Source organism: Pleurodeles waltl, chromosome 4_2 (genome assembly GCF_031143425.1).
Source record: "Pleurodeles waltl isolate 20211129_DDA chromosome 4_2, aPleWal1.hap1.20221129, whole genome shotgun sequence".
In the NCBI taxonomy this organism is placed as follows: domain Eukaryota; kingdom Metazoa; phylum Chordata; class Amphibia; order Caudata; family Salamandridae; genus Pleurodeles; species Pleurodeles waltl.
Window position 1 is genome coordinate 1,018,704,120 of NC_090443.1, and position 16,047 is coordinate 1,018,720,166.

A 16,047-nucleotide genomic window follows, 5' to 3' on the forward strand; every position below is an offset into this window, starting at 1 on the left:
GTGGTGGTAGGCTCAGGGGGTTTACCTGGACAGGACTTATCCCCTGGCCTATGGCCTCTGTTTTTACACACAAAGCAGCAAGGCTTTTTAATGTGTGCAGGTTGGGAAGAAGAGGAAGAATTTGTTTTATCCCCACCCTCTGAAGAGTGTTTAAGATTTGAAGTGGGATCTTTGGTTTTACCCTTATCCCCATGCTTATCTTGAGATTTTTCACCATCTTTCTTCTTATTGCCATCTTTGTCACCCCCTGTATGAACTTTTCTGTTCACCCTTGTTCTGACCCATTTGTCTGCCTTCTTTCCCAATTCTTGGGGAGAGGTCAGATCAGAGTCTACCAGGTACTGGTGCAACAAATCAGACACACAATTATTAAGTATATGCTCTCTCAGGATTGTGTTATACAGGCTTTCATAATCAGTAACTTTACTGCCATGTAACCACCCCTCCGAGGCCTTCACTGAATGGTCAATGAAATCAACCCAGTCTTGTGAAGACTCCTTTTTGGTCTCTCTGAACTTTATCCTGTACTGTTCAGTGGTTAAGCCATAACCATCCAGGAGTGCATTCTTAAGAACTGTAAAATTATTGGCATCATTTTCTTTCACAGTAAGGAGCCTATCCCTACCTTTTCCACTAAATGATAGCCATAGGATAGCAGCCCACTGCCTTTGAGGGACATCCTGTACAACACAGGCCCTCTCAAGTGCAGCAAACCACTTGTTAATGTCATCCCCCTCCTTATAAGGGGGAACTATCTTGTGCAGATTCCTGGAATCATGCTCTTTTGCAGGATGACTATGGGGAATACTGCTGCTGCCACCATGGGTATCTAAACCCAACTTCTGTCTTTCCTTCTCTAATTCAAAAGACTGTCTATCCAAATCCAGCTGTTGCTTTTTAAGCTTCAGTCTGGTTTGTTCCACCCTCAACTTATTGAGTTCCCTCTCTAACATTCTGTCATCAGGGTTGGTGGGAGGGACATTTCTAGAAACAGAGCTATGATGGGAATGAACAGAAGGAGACCTGTCCCTTACAGAAGCCACCCTAACAGCTTGGTTTACATAAACATTACTACCAGTATGGTGAGAATAAATGCTTTTGCTATGATGTGAGACAACACTATTTATATGGTGTGGCTCATCATCATTACCATCTATGCTAGATTGTCTAGTAATGGGCAGGCTAGGAAGTTTCTTTCCTGAGTCTTTTCCTGGGGGAGTCCCTGAATCAGATTGAGAACTATTAGGTACTTTTTCAACAGATGAGGCACCTATGGCCTTATCCTGTTCTCTAAGCATGTTAAGTAACAGTTCCAAGGAAGGATTCTTCCCTACACTCAAACCTCTCTCTATACAGAGACTCCTTGCTCTTTTCCAGCTAAGGTTGTCATATGCAAGTTTGGACAGATCAACACTTTGGCCTGTGCCAGACATTTTTTAGAGAGAGTTAAAGTGATAGAAAAAGAGAAAAAAGTTTTCAGAACTTTTTGGAAAGACAGAAAAAAACTTTTTAAACTTTTAAGAACTTTTTGAAAGTTTAGAAGTACTTTTCAGCACTTAGAAAAGAGTGAAAAGAGGAAATGCAAAACTTTTTGGCTATGTGTATATACACTGACCTTGTTTTGTATATTTTTCTCTTATGAAAAGTACAATGACAAGAGTGGTAAGTAGTCTCAAGCACTTATCCCACCACTGCACAACCAATGTAGGAGGCTGGACTGGCTTGTAGTGAGTACCAAGGGGTACTTGCACCGTGCACCAGGCCCAGTTATCCCTTATTAGTGTATAGGGTGTCTAGCAGCTTAGGCTGATAGATAATGGTAGCTTAGCAGAGCAGCTTAGGCTGAACTAGACCCTGAAAAGTGAGTGCAAAGTGCACTAAAGTTCCCCTAAGGACAAAGTAGTCGTGTTAGAGGAATAATGCAGGAAAGACACAAACCAGCAATGCAACAACTGTGGATTTCCAATCTAGGGTACCTGTGGAACAAGGGGACCAAGTCCAAAAGTCACAAGCAAGTCGGAGATGGGCAGATGCCCAGGAAATGCCAGCTGCGGGTGCAAAGAAGCTTCGACTGGACAGAAGAAGCTGAGGTTTCTGCAGGAACGAAAAGGGCTAGAGACTTCCCCTTTGGTGGACGGATCCCTCTCGCCTTGGAGAGTCGTGCAGAAGTGTTTTCCCGCCGGAAGGACGCCAACAAGCCTTGCTAGTCGCAAATCGTGCGTTTGGCGTTTTTGGACGCTGCCGGGGCCCAGGAGGGACCAGGAGGTCGCAAATTGGACCTGAAGAGAGAGGGGACGTCGAGCAAGACAAAGAGCCCTCACTGAAGCAGGTAGCACCCAGAGAAGTGCCAGAAACAGGCACTACGAGGATGCGTGAAATGGTGCTCGCCGAAGTTGCACAAAGGAGTCCCACGTCGCCGGAGACCAACTTAGAAAGTCGTGCAATGCAGGTTAGAGTGCCGTGGACCCAGGCTTGGCTGTGCACGAAGGATTTCCGCCGGAAGTGCACAGGGGCCGGAGTAGCTGCAAAGTCGCGGTTCCCAGCAATGCAGCCCAGCGAGGTGAGGCAAGGACTTACCTCCACCAAACTTGGGCTGAAGAGTCACTGGACTGTGGGGGTCACTTGGACAGAGTCGCTGGATTCGAGGGACCTCGCTCGTCGTGCTGAGAGGAGACCCAAGGGACCGGTAATGCAGCTTTTTGGTGCCTGCGGTTGCAGGGGGAAGATTCCGTCGACCCACGGGAGATTTCTTCGGAGCTTCTGGTGCAGAGAGGAGGCAGGCTACCCCCACAGCATGCACAAGCAGGAAAACAGTCGAGAAGGCGGCAGGATCAGCGTTACAGAGTTGCAGTAGTCGTCTTTGCTACTATGTTGCAGGTTTGCAGGCTTCCAGCGCGGTCAGCAGTCGATTCCTTATCAGAAGGTGAAGAGAGAGATGCAGAGGAACTCGGCTGAGCTCATGCATTTGTTATCTAAAGTTTCCCCAGAGACAGAGACCCTAAATAGCCAGAAAAGAGGGTTTGGCTACCTAGGAGAGAGGATAGGCTAGCAACACCTGAAGGAGCCTATCACAAGGAGTCTCTGACGTCACCTGGTGGCACTGGCCACTCAGAGCAGTCCAGTGTGCCAGCAGCACCTCTGTTTCCAAGATGGCAGAGGTCTGGAGCACACTGGAGGAGCTCTGGACACCTCCCAGGGGAGGTGCAGGTCATGGGAGTGGTCACTCCCCTTTCCTTTGTCCAGTTTCGCGCCAGAGCAGGGGCTAAGGGGTCCCTGAACCGGTGTAGACTGGCTTATGCAGAATTGGGCACATCTGTGCCCAAGAAAGCATTTCCAGAGGCTGGGGGAGGCTACTCCTCCCCTGCCTTCACACCATTTTCCAAAGGGAGAGGGTGTCACACCCTCTCTCAGAGGAAGTTCTTTGTTCAGCCATCCTGGGCCAGGCCTGGCTGGACCCCAGGAGGGCAGCTGCCTGTCTGAGGGGTTGGCAGCAGCAGCAGCTGCAGTGAAACCCCAGGAAGGGCAGTTTGGCAGTACCAGGGTCTGTGCTACAGACCACTGGGATCATGGGATTGTGCCAACTATGCCAGGATGGCATAGAGGGGGCAATTCCATGATCATAGACATGTTACATGGCCATATTCGGAGTTACCATTGTGAAGCTACATATAGGTAGTGACCTATATGTAGTGCACGCGTGTAATGGTGTCCCCGCACTCACAAAGTTCAGGGAATTGGCTCTGAACAATGTGGGGGCACCTTGGCTAGTGCCAGGGTGCCCTCACACTAAGTAACTTTGCACCTAACCTTTACCAGGTAAAGGTTAGACATATAGGTGACTTATAAGTTACTTAAGTGCAGTGTAAAATGGCTGTGAAATAACGTGGACGTTATTTCACTCAGGCTGCAGTGGCAGGCCTGTGTAAGAATTGTCAGAGCTCCCTATGGGTGGCAAAAGAAATGCTGCAGCCCATAGGGATCTCCTGGAACCCCAATACCCTGGGTACCTCAGTACCATATACTAGGGAATTATAAGGGTGTTCCAGTAAGCCAATGTAAATTGGTAAAATTGGTCACTAGCCTGTTAGTGACAATTTGAAAGTAATGAGAGAGCATAACCACTGAGGTTCTGGTTAGCAGAGCCTCAGTGAGACAGTTAGGCACCACACAGGGAACATATACATGCACACCTATGAGCACTGGGGCCCTGTGTGACAGGGTCCCAGTGACACATACATATAGGCCACAAACCTATGAGCACTGGGGTCCTGACCAGCAGGATCCCAGTGACACATAACAAACATACTGAAAACATAGTGTTTTCACTATGAGCACTGAGGCCTGGCTATCAGGATCTCAGTGAGACAGTGAAAACAGTGACAAACACCCTGACATACACTCACAAACAGGCCGAAAGTGGGGGTAACAAGGCTAGAAAGAGGCTACCTTCTCACAAGAGTCAACTGGATTGAAGTAGAGTTGAGTAGAGTAGAGTGGCATATACTGGAGGGGTGTAGACTGAAGGGGCGTAGAGTGGAGGAGAATGTCAAAGAGAGGAATGGCCAGAGTGTAGTAAAGTGTCCTAAAGTGGAGTGGCATACAGTGGATTGATTTAGAGTGGAGTATAGTGGAGCAGTGTGTCGTAGAGTGGCGTAAAGTGTAGTAGAGTGGAGTGGAATAGGGTGGACTTGTGTAGAATGGAATAGGGGCATAGCGTGGAGTAGAAGGGCATTGAGGGAGTTGTGTAGAGTGGAGTAGAGTATTGTAGAGTGGAATAACGTAGAGTGGAGTAAGCTGCTAAAGTAAGGTGGTTCCCTATGCCACTGACTTACATTATGCTTGCTTCCCAACATGAGATTGATGTTATTGGGCAGCGTAAGGCAGACTAATGCTAGTTATTAAAGAGAGCAGACGTGCTGGCCACATATTCCATCATCTGCTGCCTGTCCATGCACCAGTCATACAACATGATGTGGTGTATCGGCCAGAGCTGCCGACTATGAAACTGGGGAACCAGGTTTAAGTCTTGGAGTTGGCTTACAATCCTGTGAGTCTTGGCAAAACACTTAGGGCACGATTATGAGTTTGGCGGAAGGGAGACAGTCTGCACAGCAGCCAGTGCGCATTACAACGGGCTGGGCAGGAGGACCCCTGCACTGCCAGTGCGACAGTCACGGGCAGTGCAGGGGGCCCCGCTCTGGCCCCCTGCACCTGTTCTCCACCAGCCTTTCCATGGAGGTGAAACCACCATGGAAAGGCTGGCAGAGAACCAGATTGTAATCAGCAGGGCAGTGCTGATATCAGCACCGTCCTGGCTGATTCCAATCTGCACCGCCGTCAGCCCGTCAGGATCTCTGATCTTGGTGGAGTTAATGTGGCGGTTAGACCACCACAACCGCAGCAGTCCAACAGCCACCACGAGTGTGGCGGACCGAGGACCGCCACACCCGTAATTAGGTCCCTAATCTTCCAGTGCCTAAAACAAAACAAACATTGGCAAAGACAGTAGCTCTTGCCTATGAGAATGGCTTTGGTAATGTTTATAGCCATGCTGTACAGCAGCGCGGATGCTTAGCAGTGTGCATAAAGCTAATTTTAAAAAGCACTATGACGCAACCATGGTTAATGTGTTTTTTTTTAAAGTGCATTAGTGCTGAATGCACTTTAGCCCTTTTTATTATTGTTATTTTAGCCATGCGGCAGAGAAGCCACACCGCTATACAGCATAGCTACAAATCTTTCCTAAACTCAGCAATGCTTATACAGTACAAAAGGCAATGGCAAAGCCAATAGTTTTGTTAGGTCTCGCCACAACACCCCTGTGTTTCTGAGCAAATCTGTTAATCTCTCCATGCATGAAAAAGGAAAAAAATATGACATTTGGCAAAAAATCCTATTGCTTAAAGAAAGCTATTGGGTCCATGTCGTAGCTAAAATATATTTGGAAGCAGATAACATCTATTGTCACAACAAACATCCATTTCAAAGGTGAAAAGGGTTTCTTTGAAGTGTGTGTGGCATAGCAAAACATAGATATGAATGGGAAGAAGTTCAACAAGGATGGCAAGGAAGGAGAAAAAATAAAAGTAGTACCTCAGTCACAGCGGGATCAGTGGAAGGACAGCAATGAAGCTGAAGCAATCAGTACTTGGTCTATGCTCCAGCCGAAAGAAGAGGAAGTGAAGCCAGCACGCGCTGGCCAATGAGAAGGCAGCAAATAAGAGTGACAACAAATATTAAGCAAAGGGGGGGCTAAAAGCCCCTTGTACATACAATATTTCTCACAAGCGAAAGTGTATGCAGCACATGTGATAGTGTCTTTGTGTAATGTAACTGTTGCTCATGTGAAGCACTCTAATACCTTTGCTTCAGGTTTGTGCTATATAAAACTGCTAAAAAAAAAATTACAGAAGCTATGTAGCTTTTTTACTGTGTTCAGATATTTTTTTAAGTAAGCAGGAAGGTGATGTGTCGTATGAACATTGTATACACATACATGCCAATTGTCCTGATTCTAATGGGAGACTTTGACAAATAAATCAAGGGAATGTATTTTACTCACCCACTTGCACTGAAGTGAAAACTATTTTTTAAGCAGGAGAAAGCTATTAAGGTCACTTTAACTTTACAAAATTCTCCCTCCCTAATCGAGTGTGTTGGGAGCACATACATCCTAACATTGAGAAAGCAGAAAGAGGGAGGCTTTAAAAAATATAACCGATGGACTTTTTTGTCCCCATTGACTTTTAGTGGAATGGGGTCAATTTCAGGAGGGAGAAGGCCAAATGAAAGCCTTTTTCCCTTTAAAAATCAGGAATCGGGCCTGTTGCCAAGTATCCACACTGTGTCTTTGTAACGTTACTACGTGACGTCATGTCACAAGGGGCGTCATTTTTCAGTACTAACTAAAGTTTCCTTTTACAAATCTATGGGATTTCTTTAATAGGCTAGTTGCGGGGGTCAATGGAAAGGGCTGAGGATGTGATGGAAGTGGAAAATGTAAATTCACGTTGCTACCATTAGAAGTATAACAAGAAGTGTCAGGGCAAAACAGAGTGCGGGCGAAAGCGACAAAAACTTTCGTTGCCTATTGTGTTGGACAACAGAACTGGGCCGCGCGAGCCGGTCTTGTGTGGCCCTTCCGCGTCGTTGTGTGGGCGCGGCTTCATTCGGGCTTCTCTCCGCAGGCCGTTGGCCTCGCGCCCGTGCCCCGCTTCCGGTGCTGTAAGTTTCACTTTCGTTTGGCGGGAAAGTCGGGGGACCCCTGGGTGCAGCTGCGATTCTTCGGGGGGCCCCACCGCCTCCCGGCACCCCTGGGATCCGCGGGCCCACGCTGCCGAGGGTGTGTACTGATGCGGGCGGGAGAGGAGGGGATGGGGGGGGGTGATATTTCACCCGGACGGCGGCCGGGCCCGGGTGAGGGGGTCTCCGGGGCACGGCTGCGCCAGTGCCGGGCAGGCCCGGTGGACCAGGCCGCCCGAACACGACCTCTGGCCCTCCGAGTAACGGCAAAAGAGGCCACAGAGAAACCACCTGTGAAGTGCCTCCTCCGTGTCCGCAAAAGTGATTTTTTTTGTGTCACTTTTATTTACTTTAATTATCAGTCAGGGGTCAATGAGAAATCTCTAGAAAACATTTTATAGTGCATTGTTTTAATAATAGCTATTTTACTTGTGTACTGGGGAAAAATACTGTTTTAAGATGATTTTCCCTATTTTGTCTACTGTCTGAGACAGAACTCTGGGTAGGTCACCCCGGTGGCGACCTGAGCTCATGTCTGAGGCAAGCTGCAGTGGGGAGCTGTGTTTTGAGAAAGAGGAGACAGGGTGTACCTGCCAATGATGCAGCAGGTGCAGTGGCATCAGAGCTCCGGTTGCAGGCTACCTCCAGAATTGTCCAAAATATGGCACATATTGGCCCACCCAAACGCACCCTTGGCCCGTCCAGAGATAAATTCCTGGAACCGGGTCTGGTGACAGCGTTGGCCTTTGAGCCAGTCCAGGGGTGCAACCAGCAAAATTGACTGAAAAAACAAAACCCTCATGACTTTCTGCCATTGACAGATTTGGAGAAATAGAAATGGGGCTTGGGCACGTTTTTTTTTATTTTTTACGCCCAATAAGTTCATTGAGTTTTTCTTTTCCTTAGTATATAGATATCGTGACACGTATTGTAACAATACGTGGAATTGCGTCCTGCAGGTAAATAAACATCAGCTTAGACATAATCAGTGCTTTAAATGGAAAAATAGGTGTGTGGGTACTCACTGTTCAGAGTACCTGCTTGGACCTGAGAAGTGCCGGTGCTCTCCCATTAAATGTATTGTGGTAGTGCTGAGAAGTGTAGGTACTCTTCCTAGCAAATTAAAGAAGTGCAGGTACTCAGCACCGGACAGTACCTACCCATTTTAAGCTCTGGGCATACATATGTTTCAATAGTGAGGACAGAAAAAATTAGCGTTGTGTGTAAACGTCTGTTCACCTTAATCGTGTGCGTATGGAGTAACATATGTAATACAGACAGCTGCAAACATAAAAGGGTTACCGGAGAATCAACCCCACCCATCCACTGAAAAACTCAAAACGCATCTGAATAAATAACCTTCACTTCCCCACCACCTATCTGCCTCTCTGTGAATGAATTTTCTGGATCAGGTGATATATCATGCGGTTAGTAAATGTGGCGTTTACAGTACCTCTATCGGGGATACAGGCCATTGCTACACTCACCCCTCCTATCCCCGGGATGGTCCCCACCACGTGCATCCCTCTCCAACACCTGTGGACTGGGCCGATGCCTCTTGTAGGTCAGATATCATGGACAAGGTTAGGAACTTTTAAAAGGGGTGTGTGTGTTGGGAGTGGAGGGGGTGTTGGGGTTACCAGTACACACCATGCCATCTAGGACGTTAGGTTAGATTTGTTTGTACAAATCAGTGTCTTTAGGTGTGTTCGTGCAGTTGAAACGAACCAAAACTACAACACCCACAATGTTTTGTATTACTAAGGAAAGCTCATGACTGCAAAACCATGCACTTTGTGACATGGAGTTTATGTGATTAATTGCAGAGCTGCCAGGGTCCTGAGGAGGAAAGTTGTGTGTGAGGACATGGATTAGGGTCTTCAGAGCAAGGGGTTCTGAGGAAGAATAGTGGGGGGTGAATATGAACGCTGTAGCTGCCAGGATTCCCAGGTCCATGCGCAATGTCATGATCCATTGCAGGTTTTTTTGCCGTTGGATTCTGGGACTTGTTCCCATGTTTTATAATGGAATAAAAAAGTCTACAATTGACTAGGCATGGGTATGAAAGGAGGCATAGAAATCTGAAGAAGGTCAAGGCCTCTTTTTGAGATCCATGGACGTCTCATCCATCAAAAGCTTTTGCTTTGCACTGTTGAGATTTGTTCTAACATTTAGCACATTAAAAAATCCTGTCTACAAGCTACGTAATGCAATTCAAAAAAACTTTGCCGGGCTGAGCAAGTAGCTTATGGACTTGGGTAACCTGTGCGCTCTGGGGAGACTTGAATGTGGATTTTGGCGTCAGCAGACATAAGGGTCAGACACTTTCTAAGTGGGCCAAAGTGATTTGAGGAGAAACATTTGCGACTGTGAAGAGATGTAGCTGTAGAGGAGGGTTGGGTGTTGTAGGAGGGCCAAGGGTCTCTGAAGAAGGAAACTGGGACCTGAGGAGGGGAAAGGGTCTAAGGAGGGTGGGGGGTCTTTGTAGGGCCACAGGGACATGAGTAGAAACATTGGGGTATGAATACAGACAGGTTTCTTAAAAGGGTCTGAGCGCCTTAGGAGAGCGAAAGGTACAAGAAGAGAAAAAGAAAAACAGTGGTCTTTTTTTTTTTTTTTAAATCTGTTTATTAAACACAATCTTCACACAACAATACAATAGCTGTACGCCATTTTGCAATACGTTTGTACAATTGTATAATTTTACACAGCATTGCTACACCGTAAGATGTCAAAGAGAGAAGAGGGGAAGGGGGGATAGAAAGAGGGGAACGAGAATAACTGAAAGGGAGAACATTTATAACCAATCCTAAGAGTGCGAGAAAATTAAGGGCGGAGTGAAAGGAGGGTACAGTGGCATTTAGCGTGAGAGCTATTATGGGGAATGATTGCGGCTTAAGGGGGTCTGGCCAAACTCTGACGGCATCCGTAATTGAGGTGAATTACATCTCAAGGGTGTAAAAAGTGTCTGTGGTATTGACAGATACAAGGGCAAGAATATTTTACATGTTGTAAATGTATGTTACATGCCTATGTTAGCGCGTGGGGTGTGAATGGGTGCAGCTGGGAAGTGTCATTTGAGAGAGAAGGAGAATATTAGCAATGAGTTCAGTTAAGGACAATCAGAGCTGGTACCGTGTAGCTAAAGTATTAACGGCGTCAGCCCAAGCTGTGTTGTTTGTATGTTGTATCCTGTTCACGGGGGGTACATGTCATCTCTGGCCTCTATTGCCACCACAAACTTGTCCCAAACCTCCGGGCCCGAAAGAATGAGACCTCTGTGCTGTAGCAAGTGCAGCGTCTGGGCTTCAGCTTGAGATCGGCTATGTAACTCCCGTAGCCATGTCGCGTGGGAGGGGGTATGTGGGGCTTTCCAATGTGTTGCTATCAAACGTTTATACACCACAAATGCCAGGTCTATAAACCTGTGCGTATGTTTATCTTTTTTGACACGATGACGTATGCCGAGTAAACAGGAGTCAGGTGTGGGTACCAGGGTGTGAGATGAGATCTCTGCTGTGATCTCCGTCACTCGTTGCCAGGCCAAGTTTATGGGATGGCAACTCCAAACCATATGATAGAAGTCAGCTGCTGGTGTAGCGCATCTGGGACACGTTGGTGTTGTATTGGGGTAGATTTTTTGGATGCGAGCTGGTGATAGATATGATTGGTGAAGATAATTAAATTGGGTGTAACGTAGGCGAGGGTTACGGGATATTGATTTGATTGTTGCAAGGGCAGTAACCCAGGTCTTCTGTGGTAATGGGGTAGAAAGGACAGAGTCCCAACGCGCTTTCGCATGTGGCAGTGTTGTGCATATTGCCTCAAGCAATGCTTTATATAGTGTGGTAATAATGCCCTTTGAGCTGCCAATAGTTAGGATAATGGTGAGCAGTGAGGATTCGGGAGGTTCCGAGTCTCCTACGCCCCAGATGTTGTTGAGCAGTAGCTTTATAGCATTAAATGTTAGAAAGGCCCCATTTTGCATAATGCCTGCAGTCATCAGTTCCGCGAACGTATGCATCGCGGAGCTAGAGTATAAATCACCTATTTGGAGCCTATTCATTTCTCGTGTATCGTGGTGTAGTGACAGGGTTTGGGTACCCGGCAATTGAAGCAGTGGCAACAGGGGCGAATAGGGGAGAGATGTGGTCTTATTTTGGACATATCTGCGCCAGCAGAATCGGGCTGCCTCTAGTAATATTAGTCTGGGAAGCGTGTGAGGAGCGTTAGTTAGTATCGAGAGCAGCAGCCCCTGTGGTGCTGTATGTGTCTGTAACATCTTGCTTTCAACCGACGGGGTGTCACATAACCATGTGGACAGCCAAGATAATTGAGCGGCTGCGTAATATCTTTCGAAGTTAGGCATTCCCAGTCCACCCATCTCCTGCGGGTGTTGTGTTATTAACAACGCCACTCTGCTTCTATCCTTACCCCAGAGTAAATCAGTTAGCATTGATTGTAGCTTATTAAAAAAGGAACGTGGCAAGCACAGCGGGAGGGCTGTAAAGTAATACAAAAACCTTGGAAGGATGAGCATCTTGGCTATCGCCACCCGGCCCATTGGTGACAGTGGGAGTGAGCTCCAGAAGGATATTGAGCCGCGAACAGAGGCAAGGACCCTATCTATGTTTCCTTCTTTTAGATCTATAATGGAGTGATAGATCTGCACTCCCAGATATTTAAAGGTTATATACGACCAGGGTAATTTATATTGCGGTAGTGTCGTATGGTGAGCTACCGGGGATGGAGAAATGGGGAATATGCTTGATTTGGACCAGTTGACGTGCAGTCCAGAGGCGATGGCGAAGGAGTCTAGCAACTGCAATACCTCCGTCATGTGGGCCGCATGGTCACGCAGATATATTAAGGCATCTGCATACAAAGATACGATGTGGTGGGTATTAGACTCCGGGATGCCCCATATATGTGCGTAGCTCCGTAGTTTAATCGCAAGTGGCTCCATGGCAATAGCGAACAGCAATGGGGATAATGGGCAGCCTTGTCTAGTGCCCCTGCCTATGGGGAATGCTTCAGAGATGACTCGTCCATTTTTGACACGGGCAGTGGGCCTGGAGTAAAGCGTTTTGATCCAGTTAATAAAACCAGTGCCGAAACCAAATGCTTTGAGTGTGTGTAAAAGATAATTCCAGCTGAGTGTATCAAATGCTTTTTCTATATCTAGGGAAAGAGCCACTGCTTCCGAGTTTGCATTGCTGTGTATTATATGTAAGAGTCTCCTAATGTTCAGGAAAGTGCTTCTGCCAGGAATGAAGCCAGATTGATCATGGTGTATTAAAGACGGTAAGTAGGGGAGGAGCCTGTTTGCGAGTGCTTTTCCTAATAATTTGCAGTCTGTGTTTAGCAAAGAGAGCGGCCTGTATGATTTGACATCTAGAGGGTCACGACCCATTTTTGGAAGAACCACTATCAATGCTTCGCACATTGAGTCCGGTAGTTGTAATTTACGATGTGCTTCATTGAGTACTTCTGTAAGTGGGTGTAGTAAGAGGGCGGCGTGGGAATTGTAATATTCTATCGGTAGGCCATCTGACCCGGGTGTTTTATTACGTGCCATTTGTGATAGTGCAAGCCGCAGTTCTTCAATAGTGATAGGGCCGTCTAGGGTGGCGGAGTTGTCAAGGATAGGTTGATTTTGGGGGACCAGGTATAGTGTGTTAATAAGATGTTGCTCTGGAGGTTGTGGAGGGGGTGTATAGAGGGTGCGATAATATGTGAAGAAGGCGTCGTTTATGCCTGCTTGGGTATTAACGATGGTGTCAGAGTTTACGCGTATTGCGCCAATGGGTGTTGATTGTGATGGCTGCCGAGTCAGCCAAGCTAATAATCTACCAGATCTGTCACCTTCAGCGTGTTGTCTGGTCATATAGGGCCTGATTCTAACTTTGGAGGACGGTGTTAAACCGTCCCAAAAGTGGCGGATATACCACCTACCGTATTACGAGTTCCATAGGATATAATGGACTCGTAATACGGTAGGTGGTATATCCGCCACTTTTGGGACGGTTTAACACCGTCCTCCAAAGTTAGAATCAGGCCCATAGTGTCTATAATCATGTTTACTCAATCTATTGTCTGTCTCCTTGTGAGTAGACCTAAGCAGGTGTAGTGTTGCCAGTGCGGGTACTGTGTTATCGTTTGCATTCTCTGCGCTTCGGAGCTTTGTTTCTAAGTCTTGTAATTCCTTAATGAGTACCTTCCTGACCCCTACCGTAGCCGAAAGGCAATGACCCCTTATCACCGCTTTATGAGCGTCCCATTCTATGGCACGAGACGAGGTTGTGTTTTTATTTGATAGGAAGTAATCAGTTAAACTTTTGGAGATATCTTGTTGAAAAGGAGGATCTAGGAGGGCTTCTGGTTGCAGACGCCATGTTGGTATCCGAGTGTGCATGTGTCCCCACGTCAATGTCAGGCATAATGGGTTGTGGTCTGATATTGTGCGTGCCAAATATTCAGATAAGCAAATTTTATGATTAATAGTGGTGGATACAAAGAATATATCTATCCTAGTATGCAGTTTATGTACTGGGGAGAAGTAAGAATATTCACGGTGAGTGGGGTGGTGCACCCTCCATATATCTCTTAGTCCATTGTTTGATGCCCACTGCGCCAAAGTCTCTGAGGCGCGATTAGCGGGGGCTGCAATAAGTGGGGGAAATGAGCGGTCTATTTGAGTGTCCAGGACACTATTGAAATCACCCCCCCATATGCATTCCAGTGTGGGGTCGCTAAGGTTGCCAGTAGTGAGCGTGGACAAGAAGTCACGCTGGTTCGCGTTTGGGGAGTATAGTGCGACCAGAGCTAATGGGGACCCGTCTAAGGCGCCTTCAAGTATTACATATCTACCATTTGGATCACATTGTGTGCGAGAGAGTACAAACGGGACACTAGGTGCTATCCAGATGGCTACTCCGCGAGCAAAGGACGAAGAAGTGGTGCCGTATAATTGACCCTTCCATTTTGAACGCGCAGTGTCCAGGATGGATTTGGTGAAATGTGTCTCTTGCAGCAGAGCTATGTGTATTTGATATCTTGTAAGAAAAGCATGAATTCTTTGGCGTTTTCGAGGATTAGCCATACCCTTAACATTCCATGTGAGTATTTTGTATTTCAGGGTCCCTTGGTGCTTGTGAGTAGCCATAGTTGTTTTTTGTATATTATATAATCTGAATTATAATTATCTGTCAACCCGATCTTGACATTGTCATGGGACCCAGTCACTATGATTGGCTGACCAGTAAGTAACAAGCTGTCAGCTGTACATTTGTTACTACAGTAAGCGTTCCATATGTGTTTGCCGCTTTTTTTATGTTTAACCCGCCTACTGTAAATCCGTACTCCTAATATAGAGGTGCACACTAAAACAACATACAACAAATAAACCATTAACATATAGAAAACGATACCGGAAAAATCCAGTGTGAGATACTTGTCCATATGGAGCAGGGGGGTGGCAATTAGCGTTGGTGCAAGAGTGCGGTCTTACCCTGCCCGGGTTTCCTATGGTTTAGAAAACAAAGCGCACCAGTCGGGGGGGGGCACCCGTTGGCTGCAAGACTGCGCGCAAGAGCATTGAAGAAGCTGTGGTGAAAACTTTTAGACGTTAAGTAAGCAAGTCCGACTTTTCAGCAGATATCATCCGCCGTGCGTGGAGTGAGGAGAGGACCTCGTGTGGACTCGGTTGAGTCAGAGTTTGTATCCTGTTCCAGTTCGATTTCCGTTTGCAAAGGTAGTACAATGGTAGAAGCATTGACAAAATTAGATGTTGCCCGGAGGAGCTGAGAGCGCTCGGATTTTGCCTGCTCAGGTGAGGGTCCGGCTCTTTGTTTCTTGCGTTGTTTACGGTTCAGAGTAGAGAGAGATCTAGTGTCATCCTGAGTACTTGCATCCAGCGGGTCCGCCAGGCCTTTAGCATGCAGCCAAGTCCAGGCATCTTCTGGGGTAGTAAAAAAGAAAGTGCGAGAGTCATCCTGTACTCGAAGTCTGGCTGGGAACATCAGTGAATATTTGATATCGTGTTTGCGGAGGCATGTTTTAACACGATAGAAGGAGTTGCGTTTTTTTTGCACTTCTGCTGTAAAGTCCGCGTAGGCTGTTATCGTAGCATTTTCGTAGCACACTGGACCTAATTTCCGAAATAGTTGGAGGATAAGGTCTCTGTCTCGGTAGTTGAGGAGTCTTATTATAAGAGGACGTGGCTGTGAGCCGGGTGCTGGAGGTCTGCCTGGGATCCTATGTGCTCTTTCAACCGAGAAGAACTTCGGGATATTGTTTTTAAAGATTGTGTCTATGAGCCATTGTTCAATGAACAGTTCCACGCTTAAGCCTTCTGTGCGTTCGGGGAATCCGACCAGGCGTATGTTGTTGCGGCGGGACCTGCCTTCTGCATCTTCCGTTCTGCGCTTCAGGAGATCAACTTCTGTTGACAGCTGCGTTAGCTGTGTTTGCAGGTCTTTCATGGAGCCAGGTAAGGACGCCGTGTCTTTTTCAAGTTCGGATACTCTATCGGCCAAAGCATGTTGGTCCGTGCGAAGGATGTTGAGATCTTCTGTTACAGAGCCTATTTTGGCTTCCAAGGTGGTCTTAGTGTCTAGAATGGCTTGCAAGATTTTTTCGAATTGTGAAGTGTGTGATTGTAAAGTTAGCTCCAGCTTCTGTAACGTTGATTGCGCAGTGATGTGGGCTTCTGGAGGGGGTGTTATAGTGTGATCCATTTTGGTGAGAGGTGCTCTGGTGGTCTTTGGTTTCACCATTTGAGGGCTGCAGCAGTGTCCGTGAGTT

At 46.9% G+C, this 16,047-nt stretch overlaps 1 protein-coding gene across 1 annotated transcript in view; it reads left to right on the plus strand.

Moving 5' to 3' along the window:
- The first annotated feature begins 7,140 nt into the window (after window positions 1–7,140).
- CENPQ (centromere protein Q) overlaps window positions 7,141–16,047 on the plus strand; it is an 81,334-nt gene continuing 72,427 nt past the window's right edge. Inside the window, exon 1 of the mRNA XM_069232869.1 lies at window positions 7,141–7,224. The gene's annotated coding sequence lies outside the window, so the exon portion shown is untranslated. The remainder of the gene's footprint in view (window positions 7,225–16,047) is intronic.